Genomic DNA, 14,039 nt, shown 5'->3' with positions numbered 1-14,039 from the left:
CAGCAGCGCCGCCATGCTAGCCGCCCCCCGCACCGCCGTTTGACCACCGCATCGCGCATCCCGCAACTGTAATGAGGAAAACATCAATAAAAATAACGCCGCTGCCTAGTAAGGTTAAAGTCATAAGTATAGACGGAGACTCAAAATGCAAGGACCAACCTTTTCTCTCTAGACTAAGGGTAATAAAATGATGACAGAAGATTCTTATCGAACGAAGTAAAACATTTGTGCGCCATTATAACTTTTATTACCTGAAAGAATTACATTGCATCGCAATGGACAGAGCATAGTTAAAAGATTCATATCTACACATATGAGACGGTTATAGTGACCGCTAAAATACGGTTCCGATCACGTAATTCTAACGTTACGTGTTACATTTACAGCTGCCTGACAACGGAGCATCACATTTCTATCCTGTTGTCACTTTACACATTTCCTAACGTTTCGCGTACTGCAGTAAAATTTCGAGCTTTCGCATGTTCTGCGTGAAATTGTAAGATTCATGTGAAACTTAATATTTGTTATATACTGTATAATGCGAAAATCAATAAGTATTCACTTTAAGGAAGGGAAAAATGAAAAGCTACAAGTTAGGTTTTGTTTTCTAATTCAGCTAATTAGATTAACAATAAGTACAGTCTTGATAACAAAACAAATTGCTACCTTCAAGTATGGTTATAAAAAAAGTAAAATCAAATAGCGCTCTATTTGATTTCTAATAAGTACATTTGACATGTGAATGAAAACGCCGAGCAAATTGTAACACGATCCGAGTGAAAGCTCACGAGATATCGCAAAAATTCAAAGGCATTGTTCACAAATAGATTTCACTTAGTTCCCATTCCGAGGAACGAAGAAATCTTTTTATAATCAATAAAGATTCTTTCCTACTATTTTTATGCTTCTGAGTGAAATCTATTAAACAAGTCGTGTCACAAACGTACTTGTGTTTGTCAACTTTAATTATTATCGCATTTGTTAACTTCATGAATGTTTGTGTAGTCGGTGTGTCCCGGGGCGTTGTCACTTAAGGCCAGCGCGTGCTATTGACACAATATTTCGAATCTGTAGCCAGCATTGAATGTTTGCTGTCACCGGACAAACATCTAGAACACTGTTCAAAATGTAACGACGGTACAACAAGCGAGTCGCAATGACGTAGACAAACTCACACCGCGGTGGGCCGGACCCCCCGGCCACTCGCATCGCTTTAAGAACACTCACAATCAATCATACGTCGCACCATCGTTAAATATACGAACTAATATATTTAAGCGACACGATGACGTATTGCTTCATATTTATTACATTCGTACTTGCGAAAGTTTGCTAAATCGACCACTGTGATGTCACCATTAACCCGCTTCGTAAATTAGTAGTGGGTTTTATATGCAAAGGTAAGGAAGTAGTAAACATATTTCTAGTACTTAAAGGCCCGGAGGTGCGTGCGATGGGCCATTGTTACGTACGAGACTAGATATTTAGGCCCGAAGAAACAATGACCACAAAGGTTACATTTAAGTTTTACCATTTGTCGTTGGCGTACCGTTCATCGGAGTGAAGGTAATTTGTGGCGTAGAATGAATATTTTGAGGGCAAATAGATTTCTAGGCTCAACTATTATAGAACTGCAACGGAATCTAAGAAATAACAAGGCTTGACCGTAATTGGAAAACTGTTTTTATAAACTTACTAGCTGTTCCCATGCGACTTCATCCGCATAAAATTATTAAAAAAATCATTTCATTGTTCACATTTGTCAAATGATCAATTGCAATGTCAAATCTTGGCAACTTTGCTTCCTTGATGTTGGCAACAACTTACGGCCTCTTTCCCACATTAGGGTTTTTAACCAAAATATTTACACCTAAGTTTAACGGCGTGAAAATGTATATCCTAAAGCGTGACGTAAGTGTAGGGCTTTTTTTTAAAAGAAGAATTATTTGAAAATATGCTGTGATTGCTGACATCTTTGGCAATAAAGAAGTGTGTGTTTACGCTTTATTATATTAGTATAGATATATACGTCATACGAAATACATTTTTAGGACTAGTCTTAAGTAAGATGTTATAAAAAGTTTTAAAAATGATTTACTTTTGGTTATTTTTTTTTGCTTTAAAAATAGAAACATAACTGATTAAATCGCGTCTAGCGAATCATGTATTACGTTGCAAAAAATACTTGGCACGAGTCGACTAGTTTCAAGAGGGCTTGTGCTTGTACTACACTTGTGTAGAATAGATGTTTGATGTCAAGATTTTCAAAACGAGCGCACTCAAAATTCTCTCTTTACTTAAAAGTGTAATATGATTTGGCGATTTTAAGTTTTAATTCTTTAATTTATTTAACTGTTATCTTGTAAGCGAAATTAGGGAAAATCTTATCATAGAAAATTTTTCCATGAAAAAAGTTTTATTTTAACGATTTTTTAAATTACCGTGGGAAGGAACTCTTTGTCGAGACATAAATATTTCGCAAAATTAATTTGATGGCAGTAAAGCACTGTTCTTAAGTAACAAGTGCAACTTAAAAGCAGGTTTGAGCTGAGTTTTATTCTCGTAATGGAGATGACATAGCGGCTAAGATGTGGTTTCTTAAGTTGGTCCAAGTATAAAATAAGGTAGTTGTTTCAGTTCTTCTTATCGACTAATTCTCTTTAAACCCTTTAGAATTACTGTTCGAAAATATTTACCTAAAAATCATTAAAAGGTGTTAATGTGGATTTTATTCTCATTTTTGGGTTTTTTAGAACCTTTTAACTAAGTACTAACCATGAACATTACATAAATAAATGAAAATATAATACTCTTCGTACTGTGTCCTTTGTATATTGGGTTGTATTTTTTAAAATAAAATCGATTGACTTTGTCTTGTTGTATGAAAGCATTTTTAATACTAGCAGATTTTTGTTACTTTTCATCTTTCGCTACCAACTAAGATTCAATTCGGGATTCTAACCCTTAACGTCGTGATCGGAAATCCGAAACCTTAACCATTAGGATATAGGCACTTAATCATCTATACTATTATAGTAAAGCGTAAACACAAACTTCTTTGTTGCCTAAGATGTCAGCAATTACAGCATATTTTTGAACAATTCTTTATTAATAAAAAGCCCTACACTTGCGTCACGCTTCAGGCTATATATTTTAACGCCATTAAACTTAGGGCGTAAATATTTTGGATAAAAACCCTAATGTGGGAAAGAGACCATAAGTTGCTGCCAACATCAAGGAAGCAAGGGTATCATCTTGTCATGTCATTTTGACATTTTTAATTGATAATCTGATAAATGTAAACAATAAAATAGAATTTACATAATTTTATGCGGATGAAGTTGTACGGGAACAGCTAGTTAACTACATTGATATGACAGCATACAAATTTACGAAGGTGTTAGATAGAAGCAAGCGATATTGTCGAGATGTTTAGAGATAGCACTTGGCATACGAAAGATTATAATTGATGTATCACCGGTCAATGAATAGAACATCCCGATGGATTACAAACTACGATAGGAAAGTAAGAGTACTTTGAAATGCAACTACGGGACTAACTTAGCGGGATCTTGCAGTCTAATTTGAAACTAATGTAACACTTTTAAGGTTTAATTTGTATTTTAATGATACATTCGAAGATTACAGTAGCTTCTATGTATTGCTTGAAGCAGCGGGAATTGACACCGGTCCAACTGGTTAATTGTAGTGCATTATTTAGTTCTAATGCACAGTTTGTACACTTATGAAGATAAATGATTAGTGGGTTAAGGTAACTGGTTTGCTCCGTTTGCTGGAGGCTGTAATTACAGGACGTTTGGTTACTTAATATTCCAGAACGTTCTAGTCCCGTGCGGGTTGTTAAGGATGGTATAAGTTAATTAAATAGGTTACTAAGTGAGCTCTGTCGTGTAAATTGTTTATAGAACTAACTGGACATGATTAAGTTTCGACTTTGATTTAATCTGTCTTGCAGTTAATAGCTGTAATATAAAATCGTAAAGTAGATTAATAGCGATTTCATCGTAAAATAATTTTAATATACTTTGTAAATATAGTGCAGAAGTATTTTAAATTCATTCCAGAACATAAATGTGCATTTACAAAAAAATATATATTTTGTTTTTACCGGTTTTTAAAGAGTTTTTTCCTGAAGGACGCAAAGTCGTAACTTTTCGAAACAGTCAAATTTCTTTAATTCTTTATTTCAATAATTTTAATACAAGCGATCCAATACGAGACCACAATAACAAATGATAACGTCGCAATTATTTAAACATAAAACTAATTGAAGTGTATAGCGGTAGAAAGTATGCGTTATTAGTGAATTTAATTGTCGTATACAAGTGCGTTCGCATTAACGAAACGGGTGGGCAATAAAATAAATCCGTCAATATCGACCGATATCATATTAAGAACGGCTTTGTGATAATTGTTATTTTTATGTTATAGCTTATTAATTTTGATACTCTTAACTTTTATTGCATGATTCAATATAAACCATTGCAAAATTTTATATGTAAAAAAATCCCACACGAGAGAACACTGCAAGAGACAGAAAAAACTAAACAAAATTCTTAGATTGCGTCAAAATTACATCATTATTTGTAGTATTAAACTCTTCATTTAGCTGCCAATATTTTTTACTATAGTAGTTACATACAGCTTGTTTCCCATCTTCGAGCTATACTCCTTTAGTATTGCAGCTTCATGGCTACAAAAATCTTATTTAATCTGACTTGATACTTGGCGCGTGTACGTGTGTCAATAATTGCTGTACTTTGCTAAAGAAAAGCGTAGTCACAACTTAATATTACCAGTCATTAACGTGGAAACTGAGTCGAGCTGTGTGTAAACAAACTCTCGAATGACAGTATACAGTGAACACTAAACTATTCCAGAATGTGTAATGTTTGTGTAACCGTGTGTTCCCACTGCTGTAATACATGTACAAAAATATTCCCATCTTTTTATTATCTATATCTATACTGATATAATAAAGCGTTAACACTTACTTCGTGGCGTAGGATATCAACAATAACAGCATATTTTTAAATAATTCTTTCTTTAATAAAAAGCCTTGCACTTACTACACGGTTTAGGCTATATATTTTCACGCTATTAAACTTAGGGGTAAATAAATTGGAGAAAAAAACATCATGTGGGAAAGGGATTACAAAACTACAAGCTGCCAACATTAAGAAAGCAAGGTTATTATGGTAACGGTAATTTTGACATTTGCAATTGAGAATTTGACAAATGTAAACAAGAAAATAGTTTTTATAATTTCATGCGGATGAAGCAGCACGGGAACAGGTAGTCTTTAAAAAAGTACAAACACTTATATGTTTTAAAACAAGTCGCGGTAAATTTTACGGTCATTAAGTAGTTTTTGTCGATATTGCGTTACGACTTCATATCCATCGTTCGACCACCTCAGCGAAAGCACAAGGAGGCTATCTCCCCTAATCACAATGTAATAGACTGCGCCAGTGTTAGACTTGTCGAGTAATAGCCATTATTTATTACCCGCCTTCCTGATAGGGTTTATTGGGACAGTTACAAATTACGTTGATTTATTCCTTTTCGGTGCGTTCACTAGTGATGTAAGAATTACAGTAAGTGTACATTAAGCTGGCTACATACGCTCACTTCTGACTGGCAACTGAAGAGTCGAACTGTTTATCGTATGTACCAGACTTTACAAAAAGAAATTTAATCTATGGTTAAGGTACTCCCAGTATTTAAAAGTAAATCAATTGTAGTTTTTTACAAATAAAAGTCTACTCGTATATCGCTAGTTTAAACTGCCTTAAATCTGAATAACACAATTTTCTGTCTCTGTTTTTGTAATGAAAATGCAAAGGATGGGAATATGTTTTGTACATTTGTTTCAGCAGTGGAAACGTACTGTACGTTGGCTACACCTATGGTTGTTTATTACTGTCCTGTCATGATGTACACTCCGTTATTTCATTAACATTGTATTTTATTAGCGTGCTGAAATGATGATATCGAGACATAAATATAAATATTAACTATCAACATCCTAAAGTGGTAACGTATAGCGGGAGTTGATAAGGTGTTAAAAGTTCCCGCTTATTATAATTATACGTGCAAGGAAATTGGTTACAATAAACATAGACTCGTCGCATAAATTCCATTTTAATTAAGTGAAAACATAAAACTATGATATCTAGAATCAATGTGGATTATAAGAGTAATCTTACAAGATATCCGTCGCTTTTCTTGATTTGGCGTCTTCAGAAATGATAGTCTTAATTGTCTTGCAAGCCAACACTATTCAGAATGTATTCATTTATTTCATTTCATACTTCTACGGTCGAATTCTGAAACGCCATATTAGTAACAGCATCTTGAATGGTAAGATACAATTGAACACCAAATTCCTTTAAAATTTTAACCTCTGTTAGATTGTAAATAGTGCCTACAAAGCGCAATTCGTTTCAGCCGTTAGTCTACATACGAAATATAGCGGATAACTATCACAATATAAAATTATCTTTAACATAATAAGTAAATATTGTATTGAAAATTATCTCTATTGTACGATTGAGTATTCTATAAATTTGGAGAACCGGTTAACGGCGCGTGCCATTGACTTATCAGAAGCCATACATCGTGTAGTATTGACCATACACAACGACGGACCACTTGTCATTTTGGTACGAATGTTCTTTTAAACATACAAGGTTCAAATCGAGCACAATTTGAGTTGATAGATTGAAAAAGTTTTTATTGTGGACAATAAACATTTTAATTTTTCAGTTTTGCGATTTATAATAACTACCTTTTGCCTGCGACTTCGTTCCCGTGGAATTAAAAAGTTGTTGTTAATATAGCCTCTGTTACTCATAGATAAATTAGCTTTCTAACGGTGAAGGAATTTTTAAAATCGGTCCAGTAGTTTCTACGTGAAATCAATAGAGAAATACAAATAATTCCTCGTTATAGTTTTAGTATAAATTTCGTAAGTCTCGTCAGGGTAACCGTCTTGTTTTCGACGCCTCGAGGACTTTACTCTGTCTCCATATTTTAGACAATCCAATCTATAGCACGTTCATTTAAATTACAGATGTAAGTAACTATAAGGTATTTAGGCTTTAATACAAAGTATGTCTTCCTCTATCTCTGTAGAAATAAGCATGCATATAACATGAGTATGTTGGGCCAGTGTCTTGTTCTTGTATCTTTCTAATTCTCTTTTCATTTGTTTGTGATCTTTAAATATCATCCTTTCATACCACCGTTACTGCACCCGTTTGGTAATAATTAGTCCTTGCCTGTAATAGGATTACAAATAGATTTATATCAGGCGTGTCTAATGATGTCCGAGCGAAACCCTGAACGCAGTTAGAACGGTTACCCAGTGCCAGGTGCGCAAACATTTGCCAACACTTGGGCCAACTCTTTGCCCAACGATCCGTATACTTTGTTCAGTACACATGAACGGCTAGTCTCTTAGTCCTTATGTTTTTTTTTAATTATTGTTTACATCCGAAAAAATAATAATTATAAATTAAACATTCCTATCAATGTGTTGGATTCAATTTTGACATTGAAGTAACTCCTGACTTCTGCCGTAACATTTTTTGTATTTACTAAGATGACCGATGATAATAATATCTACAAAGTCAAACCCAAAGTACATAACAAAAGATATTTTTCAAGTTTGTCTCAAAGCCGGTATGAGTGTCCATTATTATTTAATTTTAAGAAATAGTGTAATAAAATTTATGTTAAAACAGTTAAGTTAAAGCGCAATGCGCTCGTAACTGGCGAATAGTTTTTTAAGTTAAAAGAGTAATGTAGTAACCGTCCCATTTAGTTGGAAGTCGTCAAACAACTTGAAGAACACTTGGCCGTGTAAGAATAAACAAATTGTAGGAATCGTTAGACAATGCTGTCCGTTGTTTTCTGAGAGCCGCACAGATAGACTATTACAAATTTGTAGATTTTTTTTATAGGGGGTAATCTGGGTACTGCCAAATTTAATGTTATCTTCGCTCTAGTGTAAACCAAGCTTATTCAAGTAGTGTGTTACTGTAATACTTATAATAAATAAGTCGGAGTGACGGGCGGTTTGTAGAATTCAATTCCGAAGATAGATTAAATACACGGTAACGATCTTCCATTGTAGGCGCGCGTATGTCGGAGATAATCAAATAACAATCGCGTAACATTAGAAACACTATTCTTAATTGACCACTATCTTAATTGATAACTTCACAACACACTCTAATCGAATTGCAAACATTTACAGAGATTAACCAAATTTATTTTACAACAACAAAATTCATTCCACCATTCAAAGACAATTGTGATCAGTCATTCTATCGTCGTCTTATCATCTATCATGCACGATGCACATTCAGCCAGTACTCAAAATTATTAGTTGCCAGTAACTTTAATCGTTCAAAAAGTATCAATAACTTCGCCCCGTTAAATATATTAAATTGATACAATACTCACAGTAAATGATTATTAGAGTTTTACTATAACATTTATTATGGATTTAGTAAGAAATTTGGCAATGCAAAATATATCCCAGCGATAAAATGTGCAATCATAAAAAGCTATAAAATGTTTTGTCTTTGTCTCTGACCGATGACAACTAATTACGATACACTGTTATCTGATACTCCTCAGTCCTGGCGAGGCTTCTTAAAAAATCAATAAAATGGAATAGCTCCATAAAGTTTATCGACGATATAATGTCGAATTGGGAGCGGTCGGCGGACGGCGGGCGTTAATGTCACCGGCTTGTATGCTGTTAAGAAACTTTAAAAATCTCTTTAGGCGACACAAGTGTCGGTGATCGCGTCGCCTGAACAAACTGATGGCATAAAATTATCTAATTGACGGAATCTCAACGCCCTTTTATGATACGATATTTCGAAGTGCGACGTTTCCGTTCGTTCAGTATGAAAATGATAATTTTATACGCGTTCAATGTTTACACGAAATATGAATGTTACATGAATAAAACCAAAGATTTGATGTTTTTGGGGCCGTTGTATATATTGATAATAAATCGAACATCAACAAGTGAGCTTGAAAAACTAGCCTTACTGTCTTCAGCATACATTGCTCGAACTGGTTTAAAAAGCATTAGTTGTAAAAAGTTATCCTACTGACTGATCACTAATTACCACTGTGATACAGATTTTTCAATAACATCTAACCACAACAAAACAGGCGTTTTATTTCTTTTTAACATTATACGGTTAAAAAACGGCTAATGTGCTTTACTATACATTTATTAGTTGTTGATCAAAGAAATTGCTTCAGTTGTACGAGCTTTTAACTCATTTATCAATGTAGAACGAAGAGTACGGTTTGTTATGGACAAAAAAGGATATCTGCTTTTTGTAAAGGTGAGTCCACGCGAGCTGATCGCAAGGCGGGCGAAGAGCGTTCGTTCAAGAATCAAATCTGTCCGCTGAACGAATTTTTGTTCGTCTGTTGCCTGTCTCTTCGAGTGTAGACCCACCTTAAGATTAACATCTAAACAGCGCTGGTCTTGAAATCCAAACAAAATCTATTAATTATAGTTCGAGATTCTTTTCTACAAAATTTTAACATTTCTTAGCTAAGTTGATTAGCGCGGCTCACAGTAGAAGCTTAACTCGTGCACTGAACGGCGGCCCAGTAGGCAATCACAATCAATCATCGCCGACGTCCAATTAGTAGTGCTTAGTGGCCGCCTATTGACTGCAAGTGATAAATCAGAATTAACGCTGCAACCTCTCATTTTACGCTTCATGTGACAAATTATTGAAAGTTCGAAATGCTACACAATAAAGTAATAAAAATTGCATTTTTTCGTTACATTTTTGCTTAAATTTTTTCTTTTAAATGTTCTTATTGAGATATTTTATTCAAAATCATTTGAATGTTATTTTAAAAGACCAGTAGATATACGCATATACAAACTAAGATCAGAACATGCTTACTTAATCCTCACTTAAACCGTACGTCAATTATTTTATTATATGTACTTTTAAGGACGTAATATTAATGTAACAGAGGATTTTATTGCCTCGCATCAGTACTTATAGAATTAAAAACTTTGCAATAGTACTACTTAAACAATAATATCGAATAAAATAACATAAATGTAGAACTTATTCATACTACAGACCGTTAAGCAGAACTTTAAGTGAGAATAGAAGCTACTGTAACGATCAATTTGATTAAATTTATATCTATAAACAAATGTTTAAAATCATGCATCGTAAAATTAGATAGCTAAAGCTTTACTACGTTAATTTAAAGCCGGGATTAAAGGAAACCAAGAAACCAAAATAGATAGGAATGTTTTGTGTATTGATACTCGGTTGAAAGTTTATTGAAGTCTAAAACTTTTATTTGTACAACTAGCTTTCGCCCACGACTCCATCCGCGTGGATTTTTTTTAAAAAGGGTGTCTATGTGTTCTTTCACATTATCCTCTACATCCATGCCAAATCGAGATCACATCGAGATCCGTTCAGCCGTTTAGGCTACAAACTCTAACAAATATCCATCCATCCAAATTTTTGCATTTATAATATAAGTAATATGTCATGTAACATTAGAGAGAACAAAAGCAAGACGTATAATATTGCAAAACAAAATAATTTTAATGACATTGAATATAAGAGTACCTATTTTTCGTTTGTACAAAATGCGCACAAAGAAAGATTTTCTTTTATTCACAGACTAAAAATAAATTCGAATTCAGAATCACAAAGCGATTCATAAATTGTTAACATTTCAAACGATACTCAAAACAAATACAATAAGCGGAGAATCATTGTAAGTAGGTTCTTTGATTATCAAATGTTACTAACCGTTGATTGGTATAAACTCTAATTAAAATATTAAACCTTACCTTGTTAACACTTTTGATTAATGATTGTATCTTGTAGACAATGAGTAAAGAATAAATTGACGAGCTTTGACATACATGATAACAGTACTTCGCACGTTTTTTCTATTATTTTCCAATTGCACTATTGTCTCGTGACTTCTATAGTGATGTGACGCACGTCCTAAAACTTTTGTACTTTTATACTAACTGTAATTATGCAAAGTGGGTATCCGTTGGTTTCAATGAATAAACTCTCTGATGTTTAGTCAATCAACATGATATTTATTCTATTAATAGTCCGTCAAGTCAATGTACAACAAACTCAAGACATAAAGACAAAAAGATTTAAACTTCAAATCTTACATATATTGAATGCAATACTCTAATTTCGGCTGCCGAAAACCTTAAAAGACCACTGTCAAAGATCAAGTCCTCCCTAAAAACGCAACATTTACATTCGTGTATTCGCTTCTGTTTCTTTGTTAGTCATAACTCACAGTTAAATTGTTACTCAACATCTCGCAGTATCTTCATATGTCACATCACTATTTAATAGTTATTAAATTCTGCCAATAAGATTGGCGTGTGAACGTATCATCGTGACGTATGAAGGAGGGCAATAGTGTTGGGCCCGGGCCAGAAGCGGAGTTCTCATAGCTAGTTCGCAACGACACGTGACTTGGCGACCCATCACTTAATATACGCTTATTACTTAGCACCGTATTGCTATGTTGATTACGTGGGATCAGAAATTTTGCTGTTCATTTAGAAAGTACTGTAGTATAATTATGTGAACGTCTGAATTTAGATTTTTTATGATAAAGTTAGGTATAGTGTAATCCAATAGTGAATATTATGACTTTGTGTTACTGTTAGTTTTTTTATTCGACAATCATAACTAGTTTTCCCTTTGGAAGAACATTGAGTCTTATTTTTATTAAGTAATAACAAGAGAGCATCTATTTCCCTTTGTTTAGAGTTTGTTAACAAAGTTTTGAGAAAATTGCGACTTTCTAGTCCCTGACGCATTTTAATAGGTTTTTAGTAGTTAGGGTAACCCATTAGGGCTTTGGTAATCAGGAATTAAATAAATCCGATTGAAAAGAGATGTAGTTAATATTTCAGTTATAAACGTGTTGTTAAAAAAAAGATTGTATATCTGACTAATTTATGTTCGTTCCCGTATTTATTATGTTATAACGCCATTAAAATCTTTATGCGAGGCGACAGTTAGCGCTCGGCGTTAAAATATTCATTAATTATTCGATTTTGTTACGTGTGTATAACTACTTCAATATTTGTTTTTTTAAATATATTTTAATGTTTCGGCTTAAGGAAAAAGGTTTTATAGGTGCAGTAGCTGATAATTTATAACAGTACGTGTATGGGGACTGATAGAGTTAAGTGTTGTCAGTTGTAATAAAAATAAGTGAACAGTGAGTTTACTGTCCGGTGTGGCAATCAATTGACACGATGAAAATGGTACATCTGAATTCGGCTGCGGCCAATTTAAGAGGTTTGACATTTTTAATGCAATAATAAAGTTTGGGGGAACCCAGAAATAATGTAACGATATCTTTATCACGTGATCTAAAATAAAGCGTTGTATAAATGTTTTTTACGTCTGTTATAATGGATTTAAAAAACAAGAATTAAATATTAACTGGAATTAATAAGGTGTGTAAGACTGTTAAGTTTTACTATTTTTATGTTATGTTGAAGAGAAAATTTATGAGATTTATAACATGAACGTGACATAGAATTTCAAATTAAAACATATGATATTGTAAACAACATTCCGTATTTAATAAGTCATAAAAAATTTCTGTCGCAATTTACACAGTTGTAAAGTTGTCGCGAGTAAATCCGATGAAATTTACCCTCGAAATATTTTCTCGGAATATGTTAAGTTTATTTCTCATTAAACTTGTTAAATCAAATATTTATATTGCAGTTTAGTGATAGATATGTTAATGATGGTTTAAAAATATCACATCTAAAATTGGATGCTGAAAAGTTTAGATCGATAAAAAATAGTAAATGTAATTCTTGATTTTTTTTTCTGACTCTACTATCTATCGAACACTGCATAAAAACCTCTAAAGCATTGCAGCGTCCATATTGTATTTATTCAATACAACAAACATACGGTACAACATAATCAAAATAAACGGACCGCAATAAAATCATAAATATTTTTCTAAGCCAATCTTCCCGTAGGCGTAAATTACATCAACACTTTTGGATGTACCTGTACTCATGTCATTTCAACTTAATAAATGGTACGTCGAGTTTTTGCTATCACTTTATTGAACGGAGCCGCCGAACGTTTGCTCGGATTTGTAATTAAAACAGTCAAAGAATTAAATTCTCTTTCCACTTAACATCGAATATCGCACAGCAAGCTAAAGTGCTATTATTTAGCGAATCTGTATGTTACTATGATAAGTTTCAGATCTAATTGCATTGTATTAAAATCACAATTCACACAAATGGGTAGGTAAATGTCCCCGACTGTACAGTGCGTATAAAAAATCCCGTGTATAAAGACCTCAAGTGGGCACTCGTGTAGTGGACAATAAACATCGTTAGCCCGCGACACTTACGCGCGAGCCCCGGTGACCCGAGATTTTACAATTCTTTGTAATACATTTTATTTATAGAACAAGATCCCCGGAAACATGTTTTTTTTATGTTTAATTCCAATAAATACAAAATAGCATTATTAAAAATTAATGAAAACACAGCGGAAGATTTTTTGTAACTAAGTTAATAGTTACAATATTCGACCTACGATTTGGAATTATATTTCTTTTACGTGAAGATGCTTTTTGTTTTCATCACATAGATATAAAAATAAAATAATCATATAACAAGCTTTGAGATCGTTAATTCAGATAAAGTAACATCTAGATTCAGTTACAAGTGGCAAAAAAATACGTAAAACACTTTTCTCCCTTACCTTTATCCGTTATTTGACCAATGTCCTTTTTACAGTCAAGACAAAAGAGTTGTCGAATAGTATAAAGTCTATGGCATTATTTTCCATTAGCGGTATACAATACCGCAACTTGTATCTCATATAAATCGTTTTAATGAAGGATTCGTTTCGCTTTTGAATTTAGTTACGTGTCGTTATTAGCGGGTGTTCGTGTAACGGACG

General features: G+C 33.4%; 1 long non-coding RNA gene across 1 annotated transcript in view; it reads right to left on the bottom strand.

The window, feature by feature from the left end:
• Window position 1: 1 nt before the first annotated feature.
• LOC106102551 overlaps window positions 2-14,039 on the bottom strand; it is a 36,968-nt gene continuing 22,930 nt past the window's right edge. Inside the window, exon 3 of the long non-coding RNA XR_001225579.1 lies at window positions 2-66. This is a non-coding gene — a long non-coding RNA (uncharacterized LOC106102551). The remainder of the gene's footprint in view (window positions 67-14,039) is intronic.

Source organism: Papilio polytes, unplaced genomic scaffold, assembly GCF_000836215.1.
Source record: "Papilio polytes unplaced genomic scaffold, Ppol_1.0 DF823923.1, whole genome shotgun sequence".
Classification (NCBI taxonomy): domain Eukaryota; kingdom Metazoa; phylum Arthropoda; class Insecta; order Lepidoptera; family Papilionidae; genus Papilio; species Papilio polytes.
The sequence above is the reverse complement of the archived record's forward strand: the minus strand, read 5'-3'. Positions and strand labels throughout refer to the sequence as shown.